The following is an 18,957-nucleotide window of genomic DNA, read 5'->3' as shown; positions in this document are numbered from 1 at the left end:
CCTGTAATCCCAGCTACTCAGGAGGCTGAGGCAGGAGAATCGCTTGAACCTGGGTGGTGGAGGTTGTGGTGAGCCGAGATCACACCATTGCACTCCAGCCTAGGCAACAGAGTGAGATTTTGTCTAAAAAAAAAAAAGTGAGAAATAAATTACATAAAGGCAGTTACACTTAATTGACCAGTTAAAAGACTAGCACCTTATTGTACAAAAAATGGTTACTCATCCACCAAAGAGTTCTATTCCTTTCCCAAAGTAAATTATTTTTGCTAAGAAACAGTTGCCCAGCCAGGGACTGTATTTCCTAGCTTCCTTGAATCTAGGTGGGGCCATGTGACTGGTTCTGCCAATAGAATGTAAGCAGAACTGATGTGTTTCACTTGCTGGTGAAGGCAGTCAACACGGTTTCCTTTTGCCATACTCTTTCCCCCTTGCAGTGACTCTGGAGACCACATGAAGATGGTGGCATCACAAGAAGGAAGGAACCTTGATCCCTGAGTCACCTGAAGGACAGCTACCCAGGAGAGCTGCTCAACAGGAATAACTGATTAGGACTTGTGTGAGCTAGATTAAACCACTGAGATTTGGAAATGTTTGTTACAGCAGTTAGCCTACCTTACAGAATACAGAATATACCTGTGTTGGTGAAAGACTCAAATCATGATTTATTGAAGTATTTCTAAGATAAATGCAACCATTGAGGAATCATATGTATAAGAAGAGCTTGCAGATTACCATTTTTGCCACTTACCTACCCCATTCATCTCAGTTTAAAACCAGTGTGAGCCTGGGCAACAAAGTGAAACCCTGTCTCTACCAAAAATACAAAAATTAGTAGGGCGTGGTGTTATGTGCCTGTAGTCCCAGCTACTTACAAGGCTGAGGTGAGAGGATGGCTTTGAGCCCAGGAGGCAGAGGTTGCAGTGAGTTGAAATTGCACCACTGCACTCTAGCCTGGGTGACAGCGAGACCTTGCCTCAAAAATAAAATAAAATGAAACCAGTCTGAATGAGTAGAGACCTATTTATTAAGTAAATTCTGATATTTAACATCTTTTCTAACACTGTGTAAATTCTACAGCTCACCTGTATCACTGGATATGAAACAAGGTAGGATGTATTGTATGCTATATTTAGAATACATTTGGAACATAAAATGTAAACCAGAAGACACTCTTACAATTAAATTTGCCTCCTCCAAGGCAGAATGTACTGGACTTCAGTCATTCAGTATCATCTTCATGAGTTTTTCCATAGCTGTGTACCTCATGTATTATTATTTACTTCATATTTTTCTGGACCTAAGGGGGGCACAGAGAGATGTGGCAGTTGTGAGACTTCAGTTCCACATCTGCCCTATTCAGAACTCCAAGATGTTCATTCTGGGGCTTCCTTTGGCTCTTGAGGAATTGGTTCTGGAGTTTTCAGAATCCAGATGAATAGCTGGGGGCTCTGAGGAAAAAGAACTGGTCGGGCTTATCTGAGGTCTGAGCAGAAAGAAAGCCTCTTGTAACTGGTAGGGGAAAGATATGTCAGATAACTGAAACAGGATAAGACATCCAAATAAAGGGGCCTTTTATGGGGTGGGGGTAGGTAGGAATCTGTAAATATTTCCTTATAGTGCTTACTAACCTTTTTTGACTTAAGAAACCATTTGAGAATCTGATGAAAGCTATGGAACTTCTTCCCCCTCAAACATACGTAAGAGCATTCACTTAAATACTTATACATAATTTCGGGAGATCTTAGAGTATCTGTAGCCCACTACTGAACCCCAGGTTAAAAATTCTTATTTTAGTGGCAAATTTAATAGCTGATCCTCAGGTTTATAAAGGAACCCACTAGTAAATAATGCAGACACTTCCCTATAAAAGAGAGAGAACATAGCTATTTCTTCCATCTCTTCCCCCTTGATGGGATGAGGAAGAGCTGGGAAACAGAGGTAATGTCATCCCTAAGCTTTTCTCTGCTGCTGTCCCTAACCTCAGTGCCTTGGTACAGTCCAGCAGTGGGGCACCATCAACAGAATTCGTTTTTAAAAACCGTTTAAAAACTTTATTTTGAAATAATATTAGTCTTACATAGAAGTTGCAAAAATAGTACATGAATTCCCTATTCTGTCCTCCCCCTAGCCCCTGGTAACCACCATTCTACTTTCTGTCTCCCTGTGTATGACTACTCTAGGTACCTAATACAAACAGAATCATACAATATTGTCCCTTCTGTGACTAACTTGTTTCACCTAGCATAATGTTTTCAAAGTTTACTATTTTGGACCCCCTGACTGGGTGCTTTGCAACTATAGCAAATTCAAATGGGCAATGTAGAAAATTCGAAAATTTCAATGGAAACTAGTATACCAAACATGTCTGGACACTGCTGAACCTACTAACTGGCGGTAGTTTGCAGTTTCAACAGTAGATCATGTTACATTCCTAGCCAAGACAATACATCTTTGCAAAGCTGGGTTTTCTGTGGTCGCTGTGATAAAAGCCAAATGCTGCGGAAATATTAACGTGAAACAGGAAATGAGAGTGGCAGTGTCCAACACGAACCCAAGGTTTGAGAAGTAGTACAGGCACACACATCCGGTTAGTAATTATGACTTTAAAGGATGTAAAATATTTTTTCTCTCAGTTTATGTATATTATTTTTTCAAACAACTTCTAAGTAAATACTCAGTTGTTTGAACCTGACTACCAACTACTGAAACCTAAGGGAATTGTGAAAAAATTACTAACTACTGAAACCTAAGGGAATTGTGAAAAAATTAACTCAGACACTAAGGGCTCCATGAAACCAAGTTTCGGAATCTTTGCCTTAACCAAGAAGTAACAGAATAGTGTAAGATTCACCAAGGAAAGCCATGTGACCTTGAAGAAATAAAACAAAGACCGTAACACAAACATATGAACCAGGAAGAGGAATTTGGGTTGTTAAAACCATTTTTAAAGGTCACGCTTAGCTTAATCCTTCAAATCCCACACAATGCCTTCTGGATAATTTGCATTTTTTAAAAAACTTCTAAAACACATGCACCCAAATTGCTGTTTTCCCACTTCTTAGGGACTCAAGCAAAGCTTTTAAAATCACAGCCTCCAAGCTATGTTGGAAGAGACTGGGTCTCCCCTACACAGACAGAACACACCTTCGGGATCCGTGCCAGGGAGACAGGAGAAACTTGGAAGAAGACAGAGACTAAAAGATCCCCCCACTTTGAGACTTCTGGCTTTTTTGTGGTTTGTATCTTACCCTCAATAGCCTGCTTTTAAGTTCAATAATAATGCTCTTTGAGAAAAAAAGAAAAACAAAGAATGCTCCAGGCGATTGTGGAAATGCTTGTTGGGAAACTTCCTTTCCTCAGGGTTTTTCATATAAGCAAGGGAAAAAATTAACACAACATCCAGAATAGTGGTTCCTTGGGTGGGAGGCGAGAAGTGAGTGGATGGCAATGGAGAGGGGTACTCAGGGGCTCCAGGGGCCTGGGGATGTTCTAGTTCTTCAGCCGGGTGACACGTACTTGGGTGTGATATATTGTTACTCTTTACATTGCACTCTAAGGTTTATACTGTCTGAGTGTATGATGTATTTCACAGTGGCAGCACCAGCATCTCTATACAAGAAGGAGGCCTTGGGAGTTGGAAGTGTGCCTTGTCTCTCAGCTGAGTTGGATCGCAGTCAGTCTGCTTTTACATGAAGCATATGCTTATCTGGAAAGGCTTTGGGGAGGCTGATGAGTTTAAGTGGGAGCCTAAGATTAATTTTCAGTGCCACCATGAAAAAACAAGGAGTTAATACCTTTGCATTTTTAAAAATTACCATTGGTTTATACCTCCTAACACTGCGGCTAGTTGTTTTCTGGTCTCTGTAATTCCTCTTCATCCCTCCTCTACCCTTCCCCCATCTCCAATATGACCTAAAGGGCAGAAAATGCTCCCCAATTTTAATTTGTATCCCTAATTTTTAAAATATTTTTTGTTACCATATGCTAAATAAATACTAAAGATGACAAAGTATAACATATATTGGTATAGACACACCTACTACACTCAAGAACAAGGCTGCAGACCAGTACGGTGGCTCACACCTGTAATCCCAACACTTTGGGAGGCTGAGACAGGAGGAGTTCAAGACCAGCTTGGGCAACACAGTGAGGCTCTGTCTCTAGTAAAATAAAAAAATTCAAAATTAGCCAGGTGTGGTGGTCCCAGGCTGAGGTGGGAGGATCGCTTGAGCTAAGGAGGTCAAAGCTTACAGCCTGGGCAACTGTTGAGCGAAACTCTGTCTCAAAACAACAACAACAACAAAAACCCCGCCAAGGTTGCTATTGGTGTTTTGGGGATGAGAAACCCCCAATCAGTATACCATGGATGGGACCACCTTGGACCCAGGTGTGTTTGTCTTCATGGCCCAAGTTCTTTCCACTTACACTGGCCTAACAGAACCTAAGCATGAATGAATTCAACATCCAACAGGTTCACAAAAGGTGTCTAACACACTAGAGTACAATGCCAAGCATTTCATTCCCATCACTTCACTGCATGAACACAATACTACGAGGTTATGTACAATACCTGCAGTTTAGAGTTCTAAAAACTAAGGTTTAAAGGAGTGGGTTTTCCAAAGTCACACACCTAACAAGTGGTGGAGTCAGAACTCCGTCTCACGGGCCCAAAGTGCTCTTTACTACCACGCGACCCATCTCATGCTACCAAGCGGGGGAAACATTCTTGACCAGGTTTGAGACATTCAAGTCCCTCTTGGGTCACAAATAATGCTGCACTTCCCCTCCAGTCCCGGAAGCAACACACTTAAATGCCCAGGATAAGCTCGGGTGAGCTGATGTCTGGACCCAAACCAGACAGCACGCCGACTCTCTGGACCCCGGGAGATGCCACCTGCTAAGGCTTCGCCGATGGGGCTCCTGAGGGGTATCGGCCCCTCTCCTGCGACTGCACCCCAGTGCGGTCGTCCAGAGCGGGGAGGGACGGGGTCACTTGGAGGCGGCCGCAGGCCGGGGACCTACCCTCCTCCGCGCCGCAGACCGCGGGGTACTCGGACCCCCGCCCCCACCGCCCTTCCTTCAAACTGCGAGCTAGCAGGAGAGCGAGGGACGAGCCCCAGAAGAAAGTTCTCCACCTCCCTCGCCCGAAGTTCCATATTCCAGGGAGGCAACTGATGCCAGGCGAAGAGGGAGGCGCCCCGGGGGGAACCCCTCACGCCGGGCGTTTTCGGAGGCCGCAGGCCAGGGGGCGAGGAGCGGTGTCCTGGTCTCCCCGCGGGCAGTCGGCGATCCTGGGGTGCCGAGGGAGCAGCGCCGCCTTCCCCCGACAGCGTCCTCCCCGACCTGAGGCGCCCACCCCGGTGTAAGCGGGGGTCTCAGGGGGCCGGCGAGGTCGCCTGGTACCTTTCTCTCCCGCGCCGGACGTCCGCGCCGCAGGGACCCAGGCCGGCGACACGGTGGGGGGCGAGCGGCGAAGACGGGGACTGGCTCCCGCTGGCTCCAGCGGCCCCAGGGCCTCGGCGCCGCCCAGGGCCGTGCCTCCAGCCGCCCGCGCGCCAGGCAGCACTCTCGACTCCTGCGGGTTACCTGTGGCCGAGCCCGCCGCGCCCGCCGCCGCAGGGCCCTCCGCCCCGTCCCGCCGGTCCCGCCCCACCCCGCCGGCGGCTCCTACGCCGGAGCCGCAGCGCCTCCCAGCGGCAAGCCGGGGCACGGCAGGGACCGTCGCGAGAGAGAGGTGGCACCCCAGAGGCCCTGGGGCTGGCCGCGGTCTGCAGCCCGCTTCTGGCTGGGGCCACTGCCTTTTGAAGAGTGGGAGGAAGGGGGCCTACAGTAGGGTGAGGTTTTCCGCGTGGGGGTTGCCAGGAAGTGTATTGGAAGGGGAAGAAAATTAGCGGGAGGAACCTCCCACCTTCACTCAATTCGTGGCCAAGTGGATATTTCAATATAACCATAGCTCACTTAACTGGGGCTGCTCAGTGCAAACTGAACAACAATGATGAATGACCCAGATTTATTGGGGTAGCTGGAGAGGGGAAAGGAAGACTTTATTTCTAACAGCTTGACTATAAGTATCTTGTTGGAATCATCCCATATGGAAATGGCAAAAGCATTGAGCGAGCCTGACCCCCATATTCATATCACACTTTACATACCATTATCTCAATCTGGTTTTGTCTACTTTCATTCACAGCCACTTCTTCAGTACCTAGAAGAGCTCCCTGAACACAGGAAGCATTCAATAAGCTACTGTTGAATACATGTACAGATGGATGGGAGCTCATTCCACCCTTCGAAGAAGCATGGACAGGTATCTGCTCTCCAAAGGTGGAGAGATGGAAGAGAAGGCAAGAGCACCCTAAAATGGACTATCCATCTTACCTGAGGTTTTGGGACAAGCTTATCATGAATCTGACTTTTTTTTTCTTTCTTTCTTATAATTTTTTTTTTTTTGAGACGAAGTCTCACTCTGTCGCCCAGGCTGGAGTGCAATGGCGCGATCTAGGCTCACTGCAACCTCCGCCTCCCAAGTTCAAGTGATTCTCCTGCTTCAGCCTCCTGAGTAGCTGGGATTACAGGTGCCCGCCACCACCCCTGGCTAATTTTTGTATTTTTAGTAGAGATGGGGTTTCACCATGTTGGTCAGGCTGGTCTCGAACTCCTGACCTCATCATCCTCCAGCCTCAGCCTCCCAAAGTGCTGGGATTACAGGCATGAGCCACCGCGCCCAGCCGACTTTTCTTATTCCCTCTGAAACAGGCCTGGTTTCCAGGAGAAAAGAAACATGATTATTTCTTCCTTTTCCTTAAGATGTTTGTTTCCCTCTCTCCTTCAGGGATCATTAGGCAGGAGAGATCCCAAGAGCCTCTTTCCACACTAGGAAGGGGAAGTTCTTGATTTTCTCCTACTGCTTCTGAAATTTCCCCAACCCCGTAGTCACAGCTGCAGTTTTACCTAACAGGATGTGAAATCTCTCTTCTGAGTATCCTTTGGCCTTTTCCAGACTTTTTTTTTCTCCCTTGAGATAGGGCCTTGCTGTGTCACCCAGGCTGAAGTGCAGTAGCTCAATCATAGCCCATGCAGTCTTGAACTCCTGGGCTCAAGCAATCCTCCTGCCTCTGCCTCCTGAATAGTTGGGACTACAAGTGTGCACCACCATACCCAGCTAATTTTTTTATGTTTAACGCAGAGGAGGTCAAGGCTGGTCTTGAACTCCTGGGCTCAAGCAATCCTCTGGTCTCAGCCTCCCAAAGTGTTGGGATTACAGGTGTGAGCCACCGTGCCCAGCCCTTCTTCAGATTTGTGCCCCATTCCTGTTGCTCTACACCTGGAGCTGATAGAAGAACACGTTTCCTTTCTCTGCTGGCTTGTAGCTCCAGGTTTCTCTCCAGGCAGGTTACTAACGAGTTCCTGGATAAACCCCAAAGTCAAGGTTTGTACACATGACCTTTCTTTTTATTTTTTGAGATGGAGTTTTGCTTTTATTGCCCAGGATAGAGTGCAGTGGCGCAATCTCGGCTCACTGCAACCTCCACCTTCCTGTTTCAAGCGATTCTCCTGCCTCAGCCTCCCAAGTAGCTGGGATTACAGGCACCTGCCACCATGCCCAGCTAATTTTTTTGTATTTTTAGTAGAGACGGAGTTTCACCATGTTGGTCAGGCTGATCTCGAACTGCTGACCTTGTGATCCACCTGCCTTGGCCTCCCAAAGTGCTGGGATTACAGGCGTGAGCCGCCGCGCCCGGCCACATGGCCTTTGAATGTGATCATATCTCTTGTACTTTTCCACATTGAGTTTTCCTAGCTAGCCCCTTGAATAAACTTCCAAAGATGCAAATGCTCAGTTTCCCTGATAGGCTTTTAAAACATCACCAGAAAGTCGCATTGAGATGGGATTTTAAGTTATATTTGTGGGTAGTCAGAGCAATGACCCCGAAAGAAACAGAAAGCCCAAGCCAGCCTGCAAGACATGTGAGTGCTCCTGGGAACGGACTGGTCTGCTTTTGTTCCCAGACTTTGATTAATGGGGATTCCTGGCAGGAGGTCTCATGAGAGCCAAAGCAGGCAGTGGCTGAGCTGCCTGGAGATCTTGCTTGCTCATCTCCAAATGGGCAGACAGTCTTTGGGCAACCAATGAAGAAGACTCCTAAATCTCCCTCTTTATGAGAAAGACTCCCAGGCTGCAGCTCTGTTCTTGCCCCTACGTTCAGCTCAATCACAGCCAGCCTCTTATATTCACCCTAGCACACCCTCCTTCTGCCTTGTGAGAAAGAAGTTTGCTCTGCAAATGATCATTTTCACTGCTTTGTGATAACATAATCTAATCCTATTTTCAACAACATCTCTTTAATGAGCTGACTGCATTAGCTGTCTTTCATATTGTTGGCTTCAACGCAGCCTTCAACACACCATTCTGGCTTCCACCCCTGCCATTCCACTGAAACTGCCTTTGCTAAAGCTTCCACTCAAGGAAGAACCCTTCCACCTGCTGCTCTATAATCATATCCTTCTCTTTCAGAGGAAACCACCATCCTAACTTTTGTGTTAATAATTATGTTATCACAAATATATGTGTCCCTAAACACTACATGGTTTGTTTTTGCATGTTTTTGAGCTTTTTTAAAATAGAATCATTCTGCATCATTCCCATGCAACTTGCAGCTTTTGCCCAGCATTATGTTTCTGAGATTCACCTATTTGATTTCTCTGTTATATAGGTATTTTGTTGTAAAAACATAACACAATTTAATTACCCATTCTACTTTTGGATGTTGGATTGGCTCCAGTTTTTGCTACTGTAAACAGTGTTGCTATGAACATTCTTAAATATTTCTCCTGATACATGTGTGTAAGAATGTTTTTTAGGATATATACCTAGAAGTGGAATCATCGGGTCTTAAGGTAAGTGCACATTCAAATTTACTAGGTAATGTCAAACTGTCTAAACTGGTTGTTTTCTAAAATTGTTTTCTAAAGTGGTCATACCAATTTTCATTTCTGACACCCGTATATGAAAGTCATCCGGCCGGGTGCGGTGGCTCACGCCTGTAATCCCAGCACTTTGGGAGGCCGAGGTGGGTGGATCACAAAGTCAGGAGATCAAGACCATCCTGGCTAACACGGTGAAACCCTGTCTCTATTAAAAATACAAAAAATTAGCCAGGCGTGGTGGCGGATGCCTGCAGTCCCAGCTACTCGGGAGGCTGAGGCAGGAGAATGGCGTGAACCCAGGAGGCGGAGCTTGCAGTAAGATCGTGCCACTGCACTCCAGCTGGGCAACAGAGCAGGACTCCGTCTCAAAAAAAAAAGAAAGTCATCCATGTCCCACAATCTTTGCCAGCACTTGTTTTCACCTAAATGATCTCTCATAATAGTTGTAGTTTGTATTTCCCCAGTTACCAGTACAGCTGAGCATCTTTAATGTTTAATAGCTAGTCCTGTTTCCTCTTTTGTTAATTGATGGTGTCTTTTGCCCTGTTTCATGTGTTTTGAGAAGTCCTTTCTGACCCCAAGGATATAAAAATATTCTCCCATATTTTATTTCAAGTGTTACAGTTTTGCCTTTCATGTGTAAGTCCACATTCCATCTGAAATTCATTTCTCCTTTCATTTGCAATGCCAGAACTCTCTTACATGGATTTTTATACAAATATAGGTTTGTTTTCGGTCTTCTATTTTGTTCCATTTGTCTATCCCTCTGCTAGCATCATACTACCTGAAATCTTTGGTTTTCTCTTTTTCTTTCTTTCTTTCTTTCTTTCTCTTTCTCTCTTTCTTTTCTCTTTCTTTCTTTATCTTTCTTTCTTTCTCTCTCTCTCTTTTTTTTGACAGACCCTCACTCTGTTGCCCAGGCCAGAGTGTAGTGACATGATCTTGGCTCACGGCAACCTCCTTCTCCTGGGTTCAAGCGATTCTCCTGCCTCAGCCTCCTGAGTAGCTGGGATTACAGGTGCATGCCACCATGCCCAGCTAATTTTTTTTTAAATTATTTTTTAGTAGAGACAGGGTTTCACCGTGTTGGCCAGGCTGGTCTTGAACTCCTGACCTCAAGTGATCCACCCACCTTGGCCTCCCAAAGTGCTGGGATTACAGGTGTGAGCCACTGTGCCCGGCTTGTGGTTTTATTTCAAGTGTTGATTTCCAAATATACAAGTCCTACCCTGACTTATTTCTCTTTTTTATTTATACAGATCTCAAGTATTCTTAGCTCTTTTCTCCTTCGTAGACATTTTCTAATTCATTTGTTATGATAAACTTGAGATTTTGATTTGAAATCTCAGTAAATATATGTGGTGGATTGCATTGTTCATTCACAATTATTCGTACCCTTCCCATCTTTGCCATGCTTTTCTATAGGTGGGGTAAACCAGTCTGCTCCATTGGTTTTGGGCTTGTGTTGACTTGCCTTGGCCAACACCACATTGGAACAGAAGCTTAAAATATGTTGTGTGCTTTAGTGCTTCCCCTACCTCCCTTGAGCTTCTGCCATTTGCTATGAGAATATCATGCCCCAAAGAGTGGCTGCACCTTCCGTGGGGATCCAGAATGAAAAGACAAATGGAATCATGCAGCATCCAATATGCCCACAAAAAGTCTGCAGCCTTCATGTAATGGGAGCAAAAATGTTTCCTACTGCTGCTATTTGGAAAAAATTGGCATCTTTATGATACTGAGTCATTGGTACAATGTGTGTGTGTGTGTGTGTGTGTGTGTGTGTGTAGCTCTGTGCAATTTTATCACATATGTAGTTTCATATAACCACCATTCTATCAAAATACAGAACTATGCCATCACCACAAAGAATCATCCTCATGCTACTTAATTATAGTTACACCCAACCCCCTCCCCCACACCATCCCTAATCTCTGACAACCACTATTCTGTTCTCCATCTCTATAATTTTGTCATTTTAAGAATGTTACGTAGGCCAGGCACGGTGGCTCATGCCTGTAATCCCAGCACTTTGGGAGGCCAAGGCGGGCGGATCACTTGAGGTCAGGAGTTCAAGACCAGCCTGGCCAAAACGGCAAAACTCCATCTCTACCAAAAATAACAAAAATTAGCCGGGTATGGTGGCATGCCTGTAGTCCCAGCTACTCAAGAGGCTGAAGCAGAAGAATCACTTGAACGCAGGAGGCAGAGGTTGCAGTGAGCCGAGATTACACCACTGCACTCCAGCCTGGGCAACAGAGCAAGACTCCGTCTCAAAAAAACCCAGAATATTATGTAAATGAAATAATACAGTATGTGGCCTTTTGAGGCTGCCTTTTTCTTCATTCAGCATAATGCCCTTGAGATTCATCCAAGTTGTTATGTGAGTCAACTGTTGATTCTTTCTATTGCTGAGTAGTATTCCACAGTGTGGATATACCACAGTTTGTTTAGCCATTCACCCATTGAATAGCATCTGGGTTTGGGTTATCATGAATAAAGCTGCTGTGAACATTTGTATACATGTTTTCATATGAACATAGTTTTCACTTCTCTGGGATAAATAACCAGAAGGGCAATTGCTGGGTCATTTTGTAGTCGCATGTTTAATGTTTAAGAAACTGCCAAACTGTTTTCCAGGGTGGCTATACCATTTTACACTTCCCAACACCAATGTATGAGATATCTGAGTTTCCTGTATCCTTGCCAGCATTTGGTGTTGTCACTATTTTTTAATTTCAGTCATTTTGGTAGTTATGTGGTGGTATCTCACTGTGGTCTTAACAATTTGCATTTCTGGGCAGGGGGTGGTGGCTCACGCCTGTAATTCCAACACTTTGGGAGGGTGAGGAGGGATGATTGCTTGGAGGTAGGGGCTCAAGACCAACCGGGGCAACATAGTGAGATCCTGTCTCTACAAAAAATTTTTTTTTAATTAGCAAGGCATAGTGGCACAAGCCTGCAGTCCTAGCTAATCGGCAGGCTGAGACGGGAGGATTGCTTGAGCCCAAGAATTCAGGGCTGCAGTGAGCTATGACTGTACTCTAGCCTGGGTGACAGAGTGAGACCCTTCTCTAATAATAATAATAATAATTTGCATTCCTTAATGTCTAATGGTGTTGAACATCTTTTCATGTGCTTATTTGACATTACTATATCCTTGTCAGTGGAATGTTTTTTGCTATTTTCTAATTGGATTTTTTCCCGTAAGTTTTGAGAATTCCTTATACTTTCTAGATATGAGGCTTCTGTCAGATATGTGGTTAGCAAATATTTTACCCTAGTCCTTAGCTTGTCTTTGCATCCTCTTAACAGGGTCTTTGCAGAGAAAAAGTTTTTTTAATCTTGACAAAGTCCAATTTATCAATTTTTTATCTTATGAATAAAATAAAATAAATGGCACAATTCTAGTGTCACAATTCTTTTGCTTCATTTTCCAATCTTATGCAGTCAAAGATCTATAGTACATCGTGGAATAGGAGTGGTGATAGTGGGCATCCTTCTCTGTTCCTAACTTTAAGCTTCGGATTTTCTGATCTGTCTTCCTTCCTCATTTTCAGTTCCTAAGGTAAAGGGACTATAGTTATCAGTTACATTGTGTTTGGCTACAAGAGTGTGCTTGCCTAGAGTAGCTTAAACAACAAAAACATGTAGGCTGGGCAGGGTGGTTCACACCTGTAATCCCAGCACTTTGGGAAGCTAAGGTGGGAGGAGCTAAGGAGGATCGCTTGAGACCAGGAGGTCAAGAATGCAGTGAGCCGTGATTGTGTCACTGCACTCCAGCCTAGGTGACAGAGTGAGACCCTGTCTCAAAAATAATAATAATAATAATAATTTATATGATAAACATATGTGGCCTTGGGTTCTTTCTGTCATTCTACTGTACCATCCTCAGTTTTGGCTTTTGTCTTTGATGACATCCAGGCAAGAAAGGTTGCAGGCTTTCTCACCGTATTTATTTCAACTGGGGAACAACTTCTTATCAGATGCCCCTGAGACATACATCCTTTCACGTGTCATTGGTTACCACTGGATGACAAAGATAGGGGAGTGGTTACCATAATTACCATAGACTAACCATGATTCAACTTCTGGGTCTGGGGTTCCTTCCCTGAGTGTATTGATACCCAACATTTAAAGTTACCAAACTAGGCTGGGTGCAGTGGCTTACGCCTGTAATCCCAACACTTTGGGAGCCCCAGGCAGGTGGATCACCTGAGGTCAGGAGTTAGAGGCCAGCCTGGCCAACCTGGTGAAACTCCATCTCTACTAGAAATACAAAAATTAGCTGGGCATGGTGGCGGGTGCCTGTAATCCAAGCTATTCAGGAGGCTGAGGCAGGAGAACCACCTGAACCTGGGAGGCGGAGGTTGCAGTGAGCCGAGATCGCACCATTGCACTCCAGCCTGGGCGACAGAGCATGCCTCCATCTCAATAAATAAATAAATAAATAAAGTTACCAAACTAAGGATGAAGGGGGTGAGAGGGAGGAACAGGTTATGCTGCCAACAATGTCTGTCCAACATCTATTTGACTTTGTATTCCCTGTGCCTGGCAATGGCAGATACATTTGGAGGTTTCTGTTTGGCTTATACTCCTTTATTAGGAAATACCTCTCCATCCCTGAAGGTAGACCTCTGCAGCCACACAGCTGCATCTCCAGCCATAGTGGAGAGGACCATTAATTCAGTCTTCAACACATATTTATTGGGACTTGACCACCATCAAGCTATTTATGTTTATATATATATATATATATATATATATATATATATATATATATGCTGCACATAAGGTACAATGTAAGTGGTATACACTAGAATTATATTTCGTCCAGATTATAGCTACTGTGCTAGGCACTGAGAATAGAATGGTGGACAAAAGAAGATGGTCCCACAGTCTAGTGGTGAATATAGTCCTCAATCAAATTTTAAATTACAATTGAGATAAATGCTCTAGAGGACTAGTACATAGTGATATGTAGTGCACGATTAGGGGATTAGGCCAGGAGTGAACCACGGGCTCAAACTCAGCCAATCAGATTTGCTTGCCTGGGAATTAAAGATAATAACAGCTAACACTTATATAGTGCTTACTGTCTGATATGGTTTGGCTCTGTGTCCCCACCAAAATCTCATTTTGAATTGTACTCCCATAATTCCCACGTGTTGTGGGAGGGGCCCAGTGGGAGATAATTGAATCACGGGGGTGGTTTCCCCGTACTGCTCTCGTGTTAGTGAATAAGTCTCACAAGATCTGATGGTTTTATCAAGGGTTTCTGCTTTTGCGTCTTCCTCATTCTCTCTTTGCCTGCTGCCATCCATGTAAGACAGGACTTGCTCCTCCTTGCCTTCCACCATGATTGTGAGGCTTCCCCAGCCACATGGAACTGTAAGCCCAATTAAACCTCTTTCTTTTGTAAAATTGCCCAGTCTCAGGTATGTCTTTATCAGCAGCATGAAAACAGAGTAATACACAGTCCTAAATTATTTTGCATAGCTTAATGGATTTAATTCCTTCCCACAACCCTACTGAGGTATATTACATTATCACGAGTTTAGAGATGAGTAAATTGAGGCACAGAGAGGTTAAGTAACTTGCTGCAGGTCACACAGATACTAAGGATGGAGTTAGGATTTAAACCTAGGAAGCCTGATTGCAGAGGATGGGCCCACTATCACTGGGACCAGGAGGGTGGGGCAGCTGTCTCCTGCCCTCTGGTAGGAAAAGCACAGAAAGCTAGTTTTCATGCAGAGACAGAAGAATAAAGGGAGAAGTGCAGAGAGAAGTAAAAGCAAGATTCCCTCTCCAGCGTTTTTTGAGGCAGGGTCTTACTCTCTGTCACCTACACTAGAGTGCAGTGGTGCCGTTGCAGCTTACTGCAGCCTCAAACTCCTGGGCTCAAGTGATTCTTCCGCCTCTGCCTCCCAAGTAGCTGGAATTACAGGCACATGCCACCGTGTCTAGGTAATTTTATTTTTTATTTTTGGTAGAGATGGAGTCTTGTTTTGTTGCTCAGGCTGGTCTTGAACTCCTGACTTCAAGCAATCCTCTTGCCTTGGCCTCACAAAGTGCTGGGATTATAGGGATGAGCCACCACACCCAGCCATGGTCCCTTTCTTGAGGAGTCTCAATTGTCTCCTGTAATATCCAGAGACACCTTTACCAGGATCCTCTGAATATGATATGACTCCTGAATTTCATCACCAAGTATATGATCAAGCTTCATCCATCCTTTCTTCCCTCCACTCATAAAGGATATATATTGGGTCAGTTGCTGCCAAGTTTAGAGCACCCCATCCACATGGCTTAAGCTGAACTTCCCAACTGGTTTGCCACCACCACTTGGGTGCCATAAATGGCTTACAAGTATGGCCAAGTTTTTGACCCCCTCAGCCTTTAGGGCAGCTAGGCAAGGCCTGAGGGTGACTAAAGTCTTCGGGCCAGTCACCTTTGGCTGTAAGTAGCCTGTCCATTTACACACCATTGTACCATACAAATAGTATCTTTCTTTTTTCTTTTCTTGTAAGAGATGGGGTCTTGTTCTGTTGCTCAGGCTGGAATGCAGTGGTGCGATCATAGCTCACTGTGGATTCGAACTCCTGGGCTCAAGAAATCCTCCTGCCTCAGCCAATTTTTAAATTTCTTTGTAGAGATGGGAGTTTTGCTATATTGCCCAGGTTGGTCTCAAACTCCTGTTCAAGCAATCCTCCCGCCTCAGTCTTCCAAAGTGCTGGAATTATAGGAGTGAGCCACCGCTTAGGCCCAAATAGTATCATTTTCTATGTGTGCCATTACCAGACAAGGTGGGGAAGCACTAGCTTAAGGAATAGATTTATAATTTTCTCCTGAAATAAGAAGTGTGGGCTCTTTCTGCTGCCATCTTTATATTCCCTGCACAGGTGTGGCACTGAATCTGACAGTGAAGAATCAGCACCAGAACTCAAGGAACAAAATTCCACAGAACAAGCCCAGGTGGCAGCAGCAGCCGCATTTGATGAAGAACCAGTCAAGAAAGCAAAACACAGTCAGAGTGAAGGGTAGGCACATGGCCAGGCACAGTGGCTCATGTCTGTAATCCCAGCACTTTGGGAAGCCAAGGCAGATGGATCACTTGAGGTCAGGAGTTTGAGACCAGCCTAGGCAACATGGTGAAACCCCATCTCTAGTCTCTACTAAAAATACAAAAGTTAGCCGAGTGTGGTGGCACGTGCCTGTAATCCCAGACACTCAGGAGGCTGAGGCAGGAGAACTCAGGAGGCAGAGGTTGCAGTGAGCTGAGATTGCACCACTGCACCACTGCACTACTGCACTCCAGCCTGGGTGACAGAGCAAAACTCCGTCTCAAAAGACAGAAAGAAAGAAAAGAAAAGAAGGCACAGAAGGCTATAGCTATGTCCATGTCCAAACTGGGTCTGTGAAAGGCTATGAGGGTTACTAGAGTCGCTATCCCGAAATCTAAGAATATCCTCTCTGTCATCATAAAACCAGATGTCTACAAGAGCCTAGCTTCAAACACCTACACAGTTTGGCTTGGGGATGGGGGAGCGGGGAACTAAGATCAAAGATTTATCTCAACAAGCACAGCTAAGAGCTGCTGAGAAGTTCAAAGTTCAAGGTGAAATTGTCTCAAACATTCAAGAAAACATACAGACTTAACTGTACAAGAGGAGAGGGAAGAGGAGGAGGTTGAGGAAACAGGTGTAAAACTTAAGGATATAGGATTGGTCTTGTCACAAGCAAATGTGTGAGCAAAGGCAGTCGGAGTCCTGAAGAACAACAGTGCTGATATTGTAAATGCTATCGTGGAATTAATGTAATCTGAAGATGAGGATATTTTTGTGTGTGTTTCAAAAGAGTAACTGCAGCTTGGTTTGAAATTTGTGCTGTTTGTATTATTAATAAAGTTATGGCTTCCTGTTGGGTGAAAAAAAAAAAAGAAGTTTGAGGTAGGCATTTCCCAGTTAGAGTGCAGCTGTTCAGCAAGGTCATCTAGAGCTTTCCTCTCTTTATGCTGCTATTCCCACGATGGACTTTTATCTTCAACCTCAGGGTTGCATGGTTATTTCATGGTTGCAAGATGGCCTCCCCACCTCCAAGTACCATGTTCTTACAAATGGGGTTCAAATTGGGAAATGGTGGTATCAGGGGACTCTTCTGATTCATCAGCCTCTTTTATCAGGAAGCAAACTCTTTCCTAGAAGTTCCCCAGCAGGATTCCTCCTTACAGCTTACTGAACAGATGTGAAAGGGTCTTGGAGTTTAAGTATCTGATTTTCCCTTCTCTAATTTGGAAAGTGGGCTTGTAGAAGGTTTGGGAATGGCTTGGAGGTAGCTGACTGATAGTGCCTGCTATTTTTGTTAGGTAAAATAAAACAGTATGTGTAAGTGACAGTTCTGAGACTTAATTCTAGTGAGTTTTTAATGAGGTTGTTTCTCTTGGAGTATCTGCTTACTTATTTCATTGAATATATAAGTTGGTATAACTCTCCCATCCAAAGCAGGGGTTGCCAAGTCCAAACTGATCTACAGACATGTGGAGCATTTAATACCTCTGTACTGCTGACTCTGTTGTCAAGAGAGAGCTTTCTGCTCTCATGTGATAGCACTATTTATATCAGAAGCTTGTCCTTAAAAGTCTATATGAATAAAAAGTTAAATTTGTTTTTTAAAGACAAGTTCTTGGTATGTTGCCCAAGCTGGCCTTGCAGTCCTGAGCTTAAGTGATCCTTCAGCCTCAGGCACCCAAGTAGCTGGGACTTACAGGAGCCTGCCACTGAACCTGGATAAAAGTTAATTTATTTATATTTATTTATTTATTTTTGTTGAGACAGAGTCTCACTCTGTCACCTAGGCTGGAATGCAGTGGTGTGATCTCGGCTCACTGCAACCTCCTTCCCCCAGGTTCAAGAGATTCTCTTGCCTCAGCCTCCCAAGTAGCTGGGATTATAGGCACCTGCCACTGTGCCCAGCTAATTTTTTTTGTATTTTTAGTAGAGACGGGGTTTCACCATCTTGGCCAGGCTGGTCTTGAACTCCTGACCTCATGATCCACCTGCCTCAGCCTCCCAAAGTGCTGCAATTACAGGTGTGAGTCACCGTGCCCGGCCAATTTATTTTTATTTATTTTTATTTATTTATTTTTGAGATGGAGACTTGCTCTGTCACCCAGGCTGGAGTACAATGGTGCAATCTCGGCATACTGCAACCTCCGCCTCCCGGGTTCAAGTGATTCCCTGCCTCAACCTCCTGAGTAGCTGGGATTACAGGCATGCGCCACCACGCTCGGCTAATTTTTGTATTTTTAGTAGAGACTAGAGATGGGGTTTCACCATGTTGACCAGGCTGGTCTTGAATTTCTGACCTCAAGTGATCCACCGGCTTTGGCCTTCCAAAGTGCTGGGATTACAGGTGTGAGCCACCGCGCCCTGCCTAAAAGTTAATTTTTATTAAAAGTTCCTGTGTAGCAATTCCATCTCACTAGGTTGAGACTTTTTTTTTGGATAATCACAAATGTCATCTTTAGTTCATTCATGGCTTGTAGTCAGAAAACTTCATTTATTTATTGAATAAATAAATATTTATTTAAAAAACATGATAAAAAAAAAAAAAAAAAAAAAAAAAAAAAAAAAAAAAAAAAAAAAAAAAAAAAAAAAAAAAAAAAAAACAACATGATAGACATCTAAGAAATGGCCAAAATTGCAGGATTAAGAGAGACTGCTCTGTAGCAATACACAGTAACTAGGATGTTAGAAATCTAGGACCCTGATTCACTTCTCACCTCCCAATCCTGTTCCTATCTGGGTCTTACTTATTTTGATAAACAGCATTAGCTTACATCTGGTTGCTCAAATCAAATGCTTGGGAGGAGTCCTTTCCCTGACCACCCACATTAAATCTATCAACACGTCTTATCTGTTCCACCTCCAAAATTTATCTCAAATCTATAGAATTCTCTCCATTTCCACTGTTCTCACTCATTTCTCTCTTACCACTCCAGTGGCCTACCTGTTATTTCTGCTTCCACCT

The 18,957-nt window shown here is 44.4% G+C and overlaps 1 protein-coding gene and 1 pseudogene across 3 annotated transcripts in view; one reads left to right on the top strand and one right to left on the bottom strand.

Moving 5' to 3' along the window:
• Positions 1-5,626, bottom strand: part of ANKRD6 (ankyrin repeat domain 6) — a 207,202-nt gene extending 201,576 nt beyond the window's left edge. For 2 of the 3 annotated variants that reach the window (XM_004087621.3, XM_030809470.1), the window contains exon 1: positions 5,404-5,610. The gene's annotated coding sequence lies outside the window, so the exon portion shown is untranslated. Of the gene's footprint in view, positions 1-5,403 lie in introns of all 3 variants that reach the window. The other variant, XM_003258333.4, reaches the window with a different exon arrangement.
• A 9,660-nt stretch (positions 5,627-15,286) lies between these two features.
• LOC105739554 lies at positions 15,287-16,748 on the top strand (annotated as a pseudogene).
• The last annotated feature ends 2,209 nt before the right edge of the window (positions 16,749-18,957 follow it).

The sequence above is a fragment of the Nomascus leucogenys genome, chromosome 3, assembly GCF_006542625.1.
Source record: "Nomascus leucogenys isolate Asia chromosome 3, Asia_NLE_v1, whole genome shotgun sequence".
NCBI lineage: Eukaryota > Metazoa > Chordata > Mammalia > Primates > Hylobatidae > Nomascus > Nomascus leucogenys.
This window is presented reverse-complemented; position numbering and strand designations above follow the sequence as displayed.